At 33.7% G+C, this 16,124-nt stretch overlaps 1 protein-coding gene across 3 annotated transcripts in view; it reads right to left on the bottom strand.

Moving 5' to 3' along the window:
* Window positions 1-14,224, bottom strand: part of CDH10 (cadherin 10) — a 179,079-nt gene extending 164,855 nt beyond the window's left edge. For all 3 annotated transcript variants that reach the window (XM_025867446.2, XM_073887002.1, XM_073887008.1), the window contains exon 1: window positions 14,049-14,224. The gene's annotated coding sequence lies outside the window, so the exon portion shown is untranslated. The remainder of the gene's footprint in view (window positions 1-14,048) is intronic.
* Between the last annotated feature and the right edge of the window lie 1,900 nt (window positions 14,225-16,124).

Raw genomic sequence — 16,124 nt, 5'->3', positions numbered from 1 at the left:
AGGCCCTAGTGGAGCATGGACCCTCCCGGAGCCCAGTCTCCTGTTTGTGCTACTGGGCCAGGGGTCCTGGGCAGAGGGAGGGAAGGATGGACAGACCGACGGCCAGGGCCTTTAACAGCTTTTGTCTTGAGCTAGACTTCAGTGTCCTTACAGTTGGGAAATGGTTTTCTATAGAATCAATAATATTTTTTTCTTTCTTTAAATATATATTTGTTAAAGTTGCCTCCAGAAGGCATCTGAGGTTAGAAAGTTTGAATATTACTTATTTTCCATCACGGCTTGGTACCCAATTTATTGCCTTCTTCATAATGAAAAATCAGTAAGTAATAGTAACTGAATAATTATAAGAAAAATGAATTAAGAAAAATATATTTTAGGAATGATTAGAGTAGGGAGAGAGAAATCACATAGGACGTTTGGATCTACACATACTCATGTCTATTATTTCATTAGTTTCACCTTTAATAACCAATTAAATAATGAATGATTATAATGAAATAACACCTTCCAAGTTCCCCCTTCATCTCCTCTATGATTAAATTGCCTGATGTGGGACTCGATCCTAGTTGCTTACCTAACTGAGCCACCCAGGTGCCCAGGAGAGAGTCTTAAGCAGACTCCACCCTGAGTGCAGAACCCAACATGGGGGCTCTATCTCACGACCCTGAGATCACAACCTGAGCTGAAATGAAGAGTGTGATGCTTAAACAAAAGCATCACCCAGTCACCCCCGTATTTAACTTTAAATGTTGCTTTCTTCTACTATATTTTCATCTCATTGAGGAAAAGACCAAATTATCTATAACTGTTTCCCAAGTTCCTAGCAAACTCCATAAAACATATTAAAAACTCTAAAAAATATATGGTTGAACTGAGAAGGAAAGATGTAATCTGAATCTCTTCTGTAGCATTGAGTTGGAATCAGAAAAAGGATCAATTTTATAATTTTTATAGAGTCAGAATTAAAAAGATTAATCAAATAATCATATTGGAGGGAGAGTTAAGATTTACAATTATTTTCAGCCCTAAGTAAAAATGATAAAATGTTTAAATATGGTCTTAGGAATGATGGTTAATGATGGACGTCTCTCTTATCACTTGAGGCTAAATTATCTAGGGTAAGTAGGTATGCTATGTTTTACACTAAAATTAAAAAGGAACTAGAAATTTTTAACTCAAAGTGGTTTGGGTTGCTTCTTGGTTTTTACCACCAGGGCAGGTGTTTTTATGAGTCTCTCTCCATATTTATGATTGTCCATTTACTATCCATTCTGCAAAAAAACTTTGCCCAAATTAGTAGCACTAAATGTGAATATGACATCATCAAAAGTTTTAACTTAAATTTTAAACATTTCTAAACTCTTAAACATAACATTTCAATTTCTGTCTCCCTTTTGGAGTTGGAACAAATACTTCATATATTTATCTGAAATAATACAGGGTGCGACATGCACAGAAAAAAAAACAAACCCTAGCAGTCTTTTGAGAATAAAAGCAAATCAATAATAATATCTCTTTGAATAGAAGCACTTTTGTTGACAGAGGGAACATAGCTTAATGGGAAGCAAAGTAATCTTTGTTTTCAGTCAGATTATTGGGCTGTGCATGAGAAATGACATGCCCTGACCACTTGTTTTACATTAAGAGACAACCTGGCGTGTTCAAAATAGAGAGAGAAAATGATTTGCTTTATAAAGATGGACACCTTATGGCTTTAAGATGTAACATAGAGATAACCTTCATAAGATCTTTTTTGTAATTTTATGAGTTTGTCTTCAGTTCACATTGAGCTCTATTCTTTTAATTAAAGTTAATCATCCCAGTGACCCAAAGACAGACAATTCAGGAACTGTTCACATTGTGGGCTGTAAATGTGACTATGCTATCCCACATCCAGTCTTGTAATTGAAGTCTTAGTCAGGTGGTATTGATGATGATGATGATGAAGATGATGATGATGAACACTGTTACTTCAGGATGGTAACATAAATGTGTCCAGAGAGACAGATAAATGGAGAAATAGAGGTAACTATAGATATAGTTCTAAACATAGAAATAAATCAAGGGAAAAATTTTTTCTCATATTTTGCTAGAGGCAATGTGTGAAGAAAATTTATTCTCATCAAATTTCTTTATTTTTACCTGTAGAGAATAAAGTAAACAATGAGGAGTAAGACCGTGTAAGTGATGACCGTTCCGGATTTTAAAATCTAGAAGTGCTTATTTCTAGTTTCTGGAAAAGAATTGTATTGTTTTGTTTTTAAGTGTAGGTATTACCTTGTAAATAAGAGAAACAGTAACTATGGGTCCTGCTCTCATGCAAGTGTGTTATTAGGTTATTAAAAAAAAAAGTAAAAAAGGATTGACCTTTGGAAGTTACATTATGACACACAAAGTACAAATTATTTTAGTATTTAAGGAAAATGAAAGCAAACAAATTTGTCTTCCTAAACTTCCAATGAGCTCAATTGAAAAGCACATTCAGTAACAATCATTTGTTTGCTTTTCATGCAGTCTGCATATTTACATTTAAGTTTTGCAATAATGCAGTCCCTGATTTCTTTATGCTGCACACCAGAAGATGTTGGAAGAAATTTTGCTTGAGAAAGTTAAACATTTAAGGAATCATTCGAGTAAATTTGCAGCTACACAACAGAACATATTTTAGGTTAAAAATTATATCTTGCTTCAAAAATGTTGTTTAAAATATCTTGTTTAGATTTTTACAAAACAATATTTTTATAAGCTCACATGTACATGTAGAAATTAAGTTGAATTCATCTAAAAAGATCCATTTTTAATGCTATATCATAGCCCTTAAGTTCACATCAGTTTCAATGTTTCCAAGCGCAATGTTTAAAGAATCTGAAACCAGATCATTCCCTAATATACTATGATATGGCCACAAGGTGGCTCCAAAGACCAAAGTATATTATTTTACCTCTTAAGCGGTGAATAGAATTTTACCAGAAATATCAGCAATAATTTACCCTATAAATAGGACAATACTTCAGAAATATAAACTCATTTCAACTTTATAATTAATTTTTGAAGTATAATTTATAATATTTCAAAATGCAGCTATTCAAAACAACACATCAAATGGTTGAAAACCTTGAAGAATTTGAAGGATTTTGAAGGGAAATGATTATTCAGCCTGCATAGTTAATTATTCGACAACATCCCTTTTGTTTGGGTTTTATAATTAATTTCTCATCTAATTTTGTACAATTTGATTTTCACTTGATTTCCAACTAAATGAAAATACCTGCAAGTTAATGAACTTTTTCTCTAACATAAAGAATTTTAAAATTGAAGAGGAAGCTGGCCTAATTTTTAATCTTTGGAAGGCTTAATTCTAAAAGTGCATACTTTGAGAAAATCTAATAAACTAAAATATATAAAATTAACATGTTTTAAGTTAGACATCTTAGTCAGCCATACAATTAAATCACTTAGCCAAATATAATGAAGTCGGGGGGAAAAAAATGAATGCTATTAAATAGTCACAGCATTTAATGAAGATGACATAAGAAGACAATGAATTTGATTAAATAAATAAATAAATATATAATAAATATAAATCTAGAGCTATGACAAAAATGAAGATTATCTTTATTATGTTCAGAAAATTATATCTGTTGGCTAGGTTTTATAGTCTCTATGATGACTCACCTCACCTTCATATGTGGTTGGATAATAAAGTACTAAGTATATTCTTTCAATACGTGAACTTCTAAAATAAGTTTATTAATTAGTCCCGGGTTATAAATAAAACTTAAAAAGAATGAAAACTGTGATACAATGCTAGATTTTAAAAATGAAGTTTTAAAATGAAAGATATTTATGGACTTACAGAAATATATATTTTATGACCTTAATGTTTTGGTTTGTTTTTGTAATGCATAAAATTCATTTCAGATGCTTTTTAAATTACCACATAGAGCCTCAAGACAGAAAGAAAAAAAAAGTGATTTTAAATTGATTTTCATATCACCTTAAATATGAAGGATGAAAAGAAAGAATTATCTAAATAAAACCCGTTAAAATTTTCACATTTTGCTCCAGACTCTATGTCTTCATTAGACAGTTTCTGGAACCTCGTCTAAGAAAGTGGTAGTCCACTGACCTTTCAGCTTGTAATATAGACTGCAGAATTACTCTTGAGATCTATGGGTATCCAAACTTTAATGGGATTATTTCTGTAATGCACTGCCTCTGTTCATCATTCTTGTTCTAATTCTCATTACTCTGACCTCAAGAAGGAGAATCTGTGAAAAGAACCATTACTGCAGTGTATTCAGAAATGGTTCATGTTTCACCTGAGTGAGTTTATGTGGCTTATGGAACTCACAACTGTAAGTCTTTATCTTTCTAATGCTTTCTCCCTCCTCTGTCCCCTTTTTGGGTCCTTAACACCATTTTCAAAATTCATATCCATTAATTCCCTAGTCCATGCAATTACTATACGTGATTCTGAGAATGTAATTTAAGTTTTCAGGTTACCTTATCTCTTTATGCAACCAACATTTTCACAATCATAGGGAATGAACCTAACAGCTTCCATTTCACAAACAAAAACAAATTTGGAATAAAGAGTTTATGATGTTATCAGTAGAATTAGTGGCAGAATCTGACTTAAAACACCAAGGATTTTCATTTCAACTCAAGCACGAAATTATTATTTTATGAGATAAGTTAAAACCTTCAGAAATTCTGAAAAAGTGGTAACCCAAGTCATATTGTATGCTATGCTTTAAAATAAAGTACTTTCAATATTAATTTTAAAAAGCATAGATTAGGAGCACCTAGGTGGCTCAGTGCGTTAAGTGTCTGCCTTTGGCTCAGGTCATGACCCCAGGGTCCTGGGATGGAGCCCCGCATCAGGCTCCCTGCTCAGCTGGGAGTCTGCTTCTCCCTCTCCTTCTGCCCCTCCCACTCCCACTCCTGCTCTCTCTCCCCCGCTCCTCTCTCTCAAATAAATAAAATCTTTAAAAAAGTTTTTCATAAAAAGCATAGATCACATGAATTTATATATAGTAATAAGAATACCAGTAAAAATAATAGGTCACAATAATATGTAGCACTAGAACACCTATTTTCAGGGATTGTATTTTACATGTATAATTTTTAAAAATCATAACAATTCACTATTATGTAAGTACAATTATTCACCTCATTTTACAGATGAAAACCTATCAGGAATATTAAATATTAAATACATAGTAAGTGACAGGATTTGAAGCCAGACAGCTTGGTACCACAGTCCATGCTTTTATTCATCAAAGAAATTCTAGGAAAGGCAATCTTGCCAATCTTACCATTCCAAGAAAGACAATCTCAGTGCTTCTGCCATGTAGTCTTATCACTATGTGGTCCTATTAAACATGACCTTCATCAGGTGTCCTCACAAAAACAGAGTATCATATCAGAAAATCTTTTTCACAGAGTGACCAAGTTTCAAACTCAATGGCATCTCTGGGAGTGAATATTTTAATTACTTGAGGGGATGTGAGAGCTTCTGTTAACAATTTTTAGCAATAGAATTTGGGGGTCTACTTGGTCTTCAGATATATCCTCTTCATTAGGTTTCTTGTCTGGGATGGGCATATTAGTCTCAAATTTAAGTCCTTGATGCAAGATGACAATTGGCTACTGTAAACATGAAGTATAACATAGATCACCAACCAAGACGGTGGCTCCTAACTGAAGCACCAATTCAGAATCCACTTTCAGGAGTCTGCTGAATGAATCTGAGGGTACACAAAAATGTATCTTGAAACTAATCTAATGCATTCTGACATTTTCTTGAAAGATATCATGCTGTTTTAAAAACAATTTTTTTAAAAACTAGGAGCCCCATATCATTCATTTTAAAAGTATGTAGTACTCATCCTTCTAATAAAAACTGGGCAATAATAACAAATCATGTGATTATTCATCTCATGCCTCACTGTAGCAGAGGTCTTGTTTGGTTTGGTTTTGTTTTTCTCTCTCTCTCCGTGTGTGTATCTCTGGATGCTTGTGGTGTCTGGCTTATGGTAGGCACTTAAAGTATATGTGCCGAATGGAGGAATGAAAGAATGAATGAATTAAACAAGATACTGAGAGGTTTCTTTAGTAGTTAAAATAATAGAAAATTAAAACTGAAGATTTTGTGTTAGGTGGAGAAATGGGTGACTGCCTAAATGACAATCTGGTACCTAATTCACTGTTATTCTATGAGAACTGAAACATTTAAAACATAACTGCCTAATATTTCTATTATAATTCATGTAATATTTACTGTGAATATATTTATTGTGAATATCTTACATTAGAACCACCTCTCCTCAAATATAAAATTTGCATTGGGTTAATCTTTATATCTCTGGATGTGGCACTAAGGGACTGGCTCATAGAAACTTCCTCCAAAATGAATAAAATCAATTAGAAGCTGAGGGAAAATTGAGTAAATTATTGTTTAGAGTCCAGGAAATTTTTTAAATTTATAAAGTAAAATGAAAATGAAAAATATAACATGCAAAAGAATATGATAGCATAAGACCAAAGACAGTTAAATTAATGACTGTGAATTTTACATTATCATAGTACTTAGCCCGCTGCCACTATTAAAAATTGATAATTCCCATAAGGATTTTTTGAGGATGATGGTTTATATGGGACATCTTAGTTTGCTTCTACAAAGGACAAGGCTCTTGTCGCCCACACTTTTTTTTTTAAACCTTGGACTTGCCCAGAAATGGGTTTGATCCAGACCCTACCTATAAAATGAAGTGAATTGATGTCTTTGCTCTGAAGTCAAGATTATGGTTGTCATTTCTCTAATTTTACATCCCCCCTGGGATGGATGCCCAGTAGAGGTTGTACACCTAACAATCAGATGGCTTTGTCCTAAAAAAGAAAACATGTTTTCCCCCCACTTTGTTCAGAGTTCATATTCTGATGGACGCTAATCCAATTCTAAGAAAAAAAAAGTTCACTGAAGAAATGATTCATTGTAACTTAGATTTTAGGGCTAATTCATTTCCCAGCATTTACTTTTTAGTATTAGTATTCAGTATTTTTTTAGTATTGAAAAGAATATTTATGTCTATTCCCAAGATAATGAAGTTTTACAAATTAATTTTCAAAATGTAGAATTACCTAGATATTAAATGCAGAAAATTTGGTCATATATTTTAAAAGGCATAGTAGCTAGAACAGAAGAGATTCTTAGACAATATGGAGAGTTCTCATTTTTTTACTTGCATCCATCCAAAAAGTTTTAGGTCAGTAGGAAAAAAAAAAACAAAAAAAACCCCTCTTTTGTTTCATAGAGAAACGCTATAGAAAATCTCCACTCTTTACTTCAGTAGGAATATATATATATAGTACACACGTATATGTGTGAGTATATGTGTACATATATGTGTGTAATATATGTATCTCTACACATACGTATACATATACATACATAATATATGTGTACACATTATGCACACACACACATGAAGAAAAAGTCAAGGTACATGCTTATATTTAGAATGCAATGTTGAACAAATATCCAAAAGAATAGCTGAAGCTTTGGTGAAGGAATTGATCAAGAAATAAAGACTTTCCATAGGTTTTTAATTATGGGCAAAGGCTTTTACAGCAGTCCCCCTTTATCTGCTGGGAATACTTTCCAAGACCCCCAGTGGATGGCTGAAAATGCAGACAGTACCAAACGCTACATACTCTGTTTTTTCTGATACATACATATTTGTGATAAACTCGAATTTATATAGGCACAGTAAGAATTAACACTGAATAATAAAAGAGGACAATTATAACAATATACTATAATAAAAGTTACATGAATGTGGTCTCTCCCTCCCTCCCTCTCAAAATACCTGTACTCATCCTTCTTCTAGATGGTAAGATGCCAATGTGATGGGATGACATGAGGTGAATGACATAGGCACTGTGTCATAGCATTAGTCTACTAGTGACCTTGTGAGGATATGTCAGACGGAGGGTAATCTGCTTTTAGATGACAGTTGATTGTGGGTAACTGAAGCTGTGGAAAGCAAAACTTTGGGGGGGGGCACTGTACTCAAATTTAGGAAGCTAGATGTAGACAGAATAAATGTGCATGTTAGTGGTTTTCTCTCTCCAGAGACTAAACTTCAAAAAGTCACTCTGGTGACAAAATACTGTTCAAGACTACAGAGCAAGAATATCCCCCAACTTACCATGATTTAGGAAGAAGTCCAAAAAGAAATAAAGAAAGAAAAGAAGAAAATTCTATACTTGAGTAGGCTAATTGTTAGTCATTGTGTACTCAATTTTTGTTTATTTGATTAAGTAAGTCGACATATTTTATTCCAATGGTTTCTTTCCTTTTCTTTATGTAATTGCTAAAGCAAATAAATACTATGCTGTTGGTATTGAAAGTACATGTAATTCATATTATTTATTTTATCAGCAATAGATTTAACCAATGAGTTAGAGGTAGTAAAATTTTAATATTTTAATTTATTTAAAGCAAATATTTTAAATAAAATAATAAATATATTCTACATTTAGATTTACATGGTACACACAAAATCAGTAAAGTCTCTCAGATAGTACAAATATTTTCAAATCTACCTAAATAAAACACTATTAATTTAAAACCAATGCTTGTAAGTTAAATTATCCAGAAATATTATGTGCTTTATCGAAATCTGAAGTCTGATTCAAGAATTATGGAAACATTCATTACTTTTAGAGATCCCAGAAGTTACCATGGTTTTCAAATGGAGTTGATAAACTTGGTTTTATTGGGAGTAGAGTTACATACAAAAGGCAAATCAGGCACATTTAAAAAATTTGTATTAGCATTATGTGAAAAATTTACTCAATAACCTAGGCAAATATATTGATTGCCTTTGATCTATTCATATAACTATGTCAAATTTCAACTTTGATTCTTGTGTTTATAAGTCCTGCATCAGCATTGCAGAGAATTACCAGAATACCCAAGTTAAAACATTTACTCTATTCAGTTTATTGATTATTTTAATTTCCCATACATTCTGCTTAACTTGATTATGGTTACAGTTTACGTTTCTCAGATTTTCTACTGAAAATGAGAAGGAGCAATGATAGTTCTTTACAGTATCTACAATAGACACTTGCTCATTATGTATCAGTTTACATTCTTACATTACAAACTGGCAATATTTGTATCATGCAACAAAGGAGAATCAACATGTCTAATGAAAGACTGCTTCCTGGAAAGTGCAATTTATGTTTAATTTATTTTTAAAACCAGGACTGTCAAACTATTTCAATATCTTCTGTTACAGTAAATCAACAAAGATTCCCAATCAATAAACCAATGTACTGAATATAATAACTCATGTCTATGCATTCTACATTCTGATACTTTGGAGAAGTTCATTAATAAATGCTGAGTTTCCCATACTTGGCTTGCTAGTGCAGTAAACTGCATTGGTGCCAATTTCAATTCCTTAAAAGCCTAGGTGTTAGGACATCTAAAAGAATCGCTTTCATTTCAAAGGACATGAACCAGCCAACTGAACTGTCATACACTTTATACTATCTGCTATATATAACACTTTATGCTAGTAATGTAATAAATCAAATATATAATGTGCCAATGATAGAATACTGGCTATAAAAATCACAGGCTTAACAGAAATATTATTTCATATAGGGTAGTATTTTTAAAAAGCACATGGAACACTCATTCAAGGACCTTGGTAATTGCCATAAAAGAAGGAGGGGACGAGGGAGGGGAGAGGCACAGAGAGCAGGGGGGGGGATGAGAGAGAGAGAGTGTGTGCACTGCAAAATTTCTGAGCATCAGCAGGGCTCTGAAGTGCTTAGACATGTCATTTAATGCTGAATTCCTTGTTGTGAAGCAACGTTGTATTACACCTTCTAGCCTATTGCTTAATTCTGTCTTGAAGTCAAAATGTTACTTAACTTTATATATCTGTGCATCATGTAGAGTATGGAGAATAAAGGCTGCTTTCTAAAAGAAGGGGGGAGCATACAGAGATCACATGGCTTGGTAAAGTGCTTTATAATGTCACTGACAAACTCTCTACCACATCCCTCTACTACAAGGGATTGTTATATGAAGGCATTTCAACTCCCAAAGACAGTCATTACTTTCAAGGAATGCTACATTTCATTTCTTAAAATGAGGTAAAATGTATTTTTATTTTATTCACTCTTACTCAATTTCTAGCAACCCCTTTCTTTAAATCCACCACCAATGTGGTAATGTTTAACAAATGTCTCTTAGTAATATACAGGATAGGCCATCATACGCACTGCAAGAGAGAAATGGGATAAAAATATAAAGACATTTGTGAAAACAAAGCATCTTTATTCTTTAAAAAATCAAGTTACTTTTTCTTTTGCAAAAAGTTGCACTGATAGTAAAGAATTAAGTGAAAGTTATTTTTGAGACAACTTTCATGAAACTGTCAGATTATTTAACTGATCAACGTTAACATAACATTAAGGATGATGCATTCCCAGCAATCTACAACTTTAATGTGATAGATGCTTTCTTACAATGTTTGCCTCTTGAGTTCGTTGAAGTGAGCAGTGACAAAGGAGGTATGGCAAAGGCGAAAATGGCCTCATGCTTTAGATATCCTTACGGAAGACAACACAACTGGATTTGAAAGGGCTCCACGTCTCATACTAAAATGTCAAGTGAAGTGAGGCTGCTTATAGAGCAAGAAAGGGAGAGAGGTGACCCTGAGCTGATATTGTTATCTTAGGAAACAGGCACTCCTTGTTGATTGAAATTTTCTCGTTCTTATGCGTGAAAAAAATCTGTAATTTTGAGTGTTGAGCTTATTAGAGATAAAAGCAGGGGATGTTATATTAGTGCTCTGTGGACATAGTCCAAATTCTTCAACTAGAAAAAAAAGAAGGCAGATTTTAAAATGTTCAAATATAGAACATTTCTTTCTACCTGCATATTTCAAATTATTCTAATCATGACAAAAGAAAATTTTCTCAGTGAACTCATTGGTCTGAACAAAGTGTCAAGAAAGGGAAAATATATTTTGCTATGTTTGCTTTCATTTCTCAAATATATGTTCATGATGATATTCCTTGGGCTCTGATTTTCTTTTCCAAAATATTCATATGAGGGACCATATATACTTAGTACTTCATCATTCCTTCATCAATATTGCCATTGCTCATTATAAGCCTAACAAGAATGAGGGCACCATTCTTGCTACTGGGTTTTTAACTTCAGCCTATTTCAGACATGACTGCTAAATATAATATGATTAGTAAAGTGACTTTTCGGAAACCCTAACCAGATAATATTTTAGGTTAATCAAAAGTAGAGTTTTCAAACATAGATCTGAAATTTGGAGGTCAAATAGCTGCATAAAATTACTTATGGTTGGTATAAATAATATTTGTATTTCTCTGCTCATACTTGGTTACTTTTTTTCAGTATTTTATAAGCACTTCTAATGTGGCAACAGTATCAGAATGCAATTTGCGTAGTCAAAATAACAATGCATTATGGCCAATACTTTTAAAGCCCAAGGGCTAGACTAGAGATAGCTGGGTTTATATCCATGATTTGTATTAATTGCTTACTATGCAACACTCTTACTGATAATAACACTTAACAAAAACATGGTTCACTTTGCTGCTGAATCAGCATCATTGGAGTTAATGCTGTTCGTGTGCTGCAGCCTAGCGGAATGATTTGGTATAAAAATGACATATTCCAGGAGGATACAGTGTTATCACTTGCTGCAAAGTAGGTTAAGAAACATAGGAAATAAGTCATATGTCCAAAAATCCCCTAGATAATATATATTCTGCCTCAGTTATTTGTTCATATGGGAAATTAAGTGAAGATCAGGAAATGAATCCTAGAGTCTGAACAGGGTCCATATATTTGGGAATTAACCTTTCAGTTTCAAATATACTCTTTTTCAACAAGAAAAAAATCATACCTCTTTCAGATCACACTACTTTCTTAATAATGTGCCAGAAATGTATATCTCCCTAGACAGAAAATTAATTTTCTATACTTTTTTTCTTTTTTAAGGAAAATCTCAGTGTAGTAAAAAATCTAACAGTGTAATACTAAATTCAATACCTGTCTAGTACTTGTATCACCAAATAGCTAGTTTTTATAAACATCTAGGAATATCACCTGAACCACTGATCAGGTACCACGGAATTTAACCACTGACCTCAGATACATACATATGTATGTGGATGCCATACACATTATATGTTGCTTTCTTATTTTCCTGGCTTTTTTTTTTTCCCCAAGACATATAAGCGTATGGAATTCTGTTCTTTGATTGCAGTCAGGGAAGGTATATACATTCACCAGGAAAGTCAGTGTGTTAGCATCAAGTATTTGAAACCAAAAAGTATCTGATTTCCTGAAAACAGACATTGACTCATACTTTAATAACAGGTGAAAGAAGTGAAAGCAAATGAAAGAAGCAGTTCTTTATGTTTTTATCATCCGAATGGATTTGTATAACACAGACACATTCTGCTTGTATTTATGTCCTCCCCCCACCCCATAAACTACTATTTCCCTATGCATTACACACTGAGTACATATGTGCTTCATTTACTACACCGCAGAGAATGGGGACAAGGTAAATGATCTATGCAACTTATTTACCTATTTTTCTATGACACAACCTCGTCCTTTTTTCTTTACCACTTTCACTAAAAATGAACCTAGAGCTCTTGTCAATGACATAATGTTTTCATGAAAGTTCTACTAATTAAAAATCCTCACCATACCAGACCTAAAAAATGAGCACACTCTTGCCAAGTGTTATTCACCACAGAGAAGCTCTTGTAGCTACATTTTAAAGAAGGGTAGAGAGGGGGATGGTGTGGAGGGAGAAAGTCTACTAACATATGCATTGAAGTATAACAGTTGTCAGCATCGGAGGCACAGATGGTTTTTAATATAGATCCTTTAAGAAAAAAGAAGAAGAGATAATGCATCTCCAAACAACTGAGAGTAATGGATGTGCAGTTTTGGATAACAGAAGCTTTTACTGGAATGAAGAACAACTATTATAGGAAAGAGATTTCTGGGGGGGGGGTTTATAAAGCAAAAGATGATAGGGCAGTTTTAAAATGATGTTTTTCTTTGATTGCACCTGTAGACCCCCCTCCTCTTTTTAATGAGAAGGAGATGGTAGCTTTCTATCGTAGTGACATAAAAACACTTTCGGACTACTGCTTTTGCCCACACTTAACAGTGCTATCAGTAGTCACTTGTTGGGGACATGCATTTAGACTTGCAATGTGCTGCATTAATTTAACACCACATAAAATATGGATTTTATTGCAGCAGAGACAATAAATGCTGCAAGTGCTGACTACATGCATTTAGTCTCCCTTCTTCCCCTTTCCCCTCTCACTTCTGGCTCAGATACAAAATGTGAATGTAGGAATTATGCCTCTTCTATTTCTGATGAATGTCATTCTACTTTATTTATGTAGATGCTTAGTGACCATTGACAGTTTCAAGGGATCTGTCTTCCGCCTGTCATTTCTCTTCATATCGAACGTACAATGAACTACAACTATGAATAAGTGCAGAGTGAATCCATTCATATGGAATGCAAAGTAATGTCAGATGATGTTAGAGTTCACAGCGACAAGGTTATCTCTTCAACTGATTTTTAAAATAGACAAACAAGTACAAGCATGACAAATTACACTCCATGATGTATTTTTAGCATCTGTTCAGAGTGAATGAATTCACAAACTCTAATATCAAGACCCACTGTGGATCATAATACATAATTTATCTCGTTTTACATTACCTCATAGATATCCAAAGCAGTCGTTTCTAGAATCTAATAGAGTTTTATGCTTATTGATTTATCATGTGTTAAAGATAATTATTTGGAAATAATTGCTAAATACTTAAAAACAAACATTTCCCCACCCCCAGGGAAAGAAAATAAAAGACCTTAAGGGGGTTAGGAAAAAAAAAAAAAAAAGAGGAGTGAGGGAGAGGGATGAAGTCTTCCTACCTTTTTTTTATCAGCTTCTGGATAACGGAAGTTGGTTCCAGCCAAAATCACCCTGGAGAAATTGTCACTGTGTCCCCTTTTTGTTTGTTTTCGGCTGTTATTTTCTATCACTGATGCTACTTCAATCTAACTCAAGCTTTCTCTCAGCATCACTTTCAACTCTGGACGGCAGGGAACCGAAGAACACGGGGGCGAGCTCTCTCTGATTGGCTTTCATTCAGGGCTTCTGATTAAGCGGGGGGGGGGGGGGGGGGAGGAGGGGAAAAAAGCCCTTCCTCACAGGGAGAGAAAGGTTCTGCTGATAGAGCGGCAATACTCGCCCTGGGAAGGTTAGAGACTGGGGAAGTGCTGGCTTTTGCTAGCACACAGCTATTTGCAAGTGAATGCGAGGGGAGGGCGCATCTGAGGCGAGGGCTGTGGATGAAAGGCTTCCCCTCCCCCGCAGGGCAGAAAGACTCTCTGTTTCGAGGCTAAGGTAATCAACCCAATCTAATCCGGCTGCGTCGGTAACGCAATCTCAGGAACAGGACTGCTTCTTGCAATTCTTTAATAGACACTTCTTCTGACATATATATCCCTGCACCATCCTTCCACCAGACTACTGAAATACAAGTATTAACGGAGTGCCAAGTCACGTTGCAACAGATCTGATGCGTTACCAGAGTGATTTTTGGTGGAGGTTTATGACTTGAGTTTATTTTTGCGTGCAGTGAACTTTCTTTTTTGATTCTCCAAATACCTTATTTTTATTACTTACTGCCATACGAGAACATACCTTACTGATCGTTTTGGAATGTCTGTGAGGCAGCCTTGTCTCCTTAATCTTGTATGCTTTGCATTTTTATATTCTATAGATCAAATATTTTATTCATAATTTAAATATGCAATTAATGCTATTAAAATATTCAGACTTTGGACTTGCCACAATCTCTTTTTTTTCTTTTACCTTTTTTTTTCTCAGAAATTTGAGTTTCATGCCCAAATGTGTATGGAGGTAGATGTAAATACATCTGGGCGATTCTATTTATTAACCATCTAATTGTCCATCTCCCTATTCATCTATCTCTACATTAAGTTGTATTCAGTCAAAACCTTACCAAAGGATGTCAGCATAGCTCCACAAAATAATGAACACCTTTATATTTTTCTGGCTACATGTAGATTTCTCTTTAAAGTAAATAAATTTTTTTACACATAGTATGAAATAATATATTATAAAATAATTTTAAAGCTGGAGGAAGGATTATGAAGATAATCTTCTCTAGCGATGACTCTCATAAGAATAGATAATACCGCTGAAAAATGTTAAATGACTTGCTTAAGGTGACAGAGCTAACTAGTGATAGAGTTAAAAATGTAATGAGTTGATATTTTATATTTATGTAAGTATGTTTATATAAGTATAACATACATATTTACATATATTTATAATTCCAGTTAGTACTTTTTCTGAGATGCCATATCACCTCCTAGGCACATATTTGGTTATTGCAACATCAGTAGCTCCTTTATATAGTCAGCATAGTGAGGAAGGAAAGAAAATCTTGGGGGAACAGAGTTGGGGAGGGAGATATTAAATTAGATTTCAAAAAAGTTTTAATATACCAAATGTTATTATATGACCCATGTTCCCAACTAGTTTTCTATTTTGAAATACCAAATATTTCTGCTCAACAAAATGATAGAGCAGAAAGAGACTTTTTGAAACTCTTGATTTCACAGATGAGGGCACGAAAATCTGGAAAATTGTAATGTGTTGTGACAATAGAGCTAAAATTCTTAAACTCATCTCTGGATTGCTTACCCATAGCTTTTTGTTTGTTTTGTTTTGTCTTTGTTTTGTTTTGTCTTCAACAGAGTGCCTCAACTTTAGAGTCAGGTAAAGATAAAAAAAATATGTAAATAAATATTCCATTTTTCTCCCGCAATGTATTTGTTAATATACATTAATATATGTGTGTATTTGATATACTACTGCCATGGACATATTAAAGTCGGTTGTCGAGAGAAATTATAGAATATCATATTCTCTATATATTATACAGTGTTTGATTAAATGCAGGGGTGCTGGCGTGC

The sequence above is a fragment of the Callorhinus ursinus genome, unplaced genomic scaffold (genome assembly GCF_003265705.2).
Source record: "Callorhinus ursinus isolate GAN/ISIS: 27379988/994484 unplaced genomic scaffold, GSC_fseal_2.0 scaffold3, whole genome shotgun sequence".
In the NCBI taxonomy this organism is placed as follows: Eukaryota; Metazoa; Chordata; class Mammalia; order Carnivora; family Otariidae; genus Callorhinus; species Callorhinus ursinus.
This window is presented reverse-complemented; position numbering and strand designations above follow the sequence as displayed.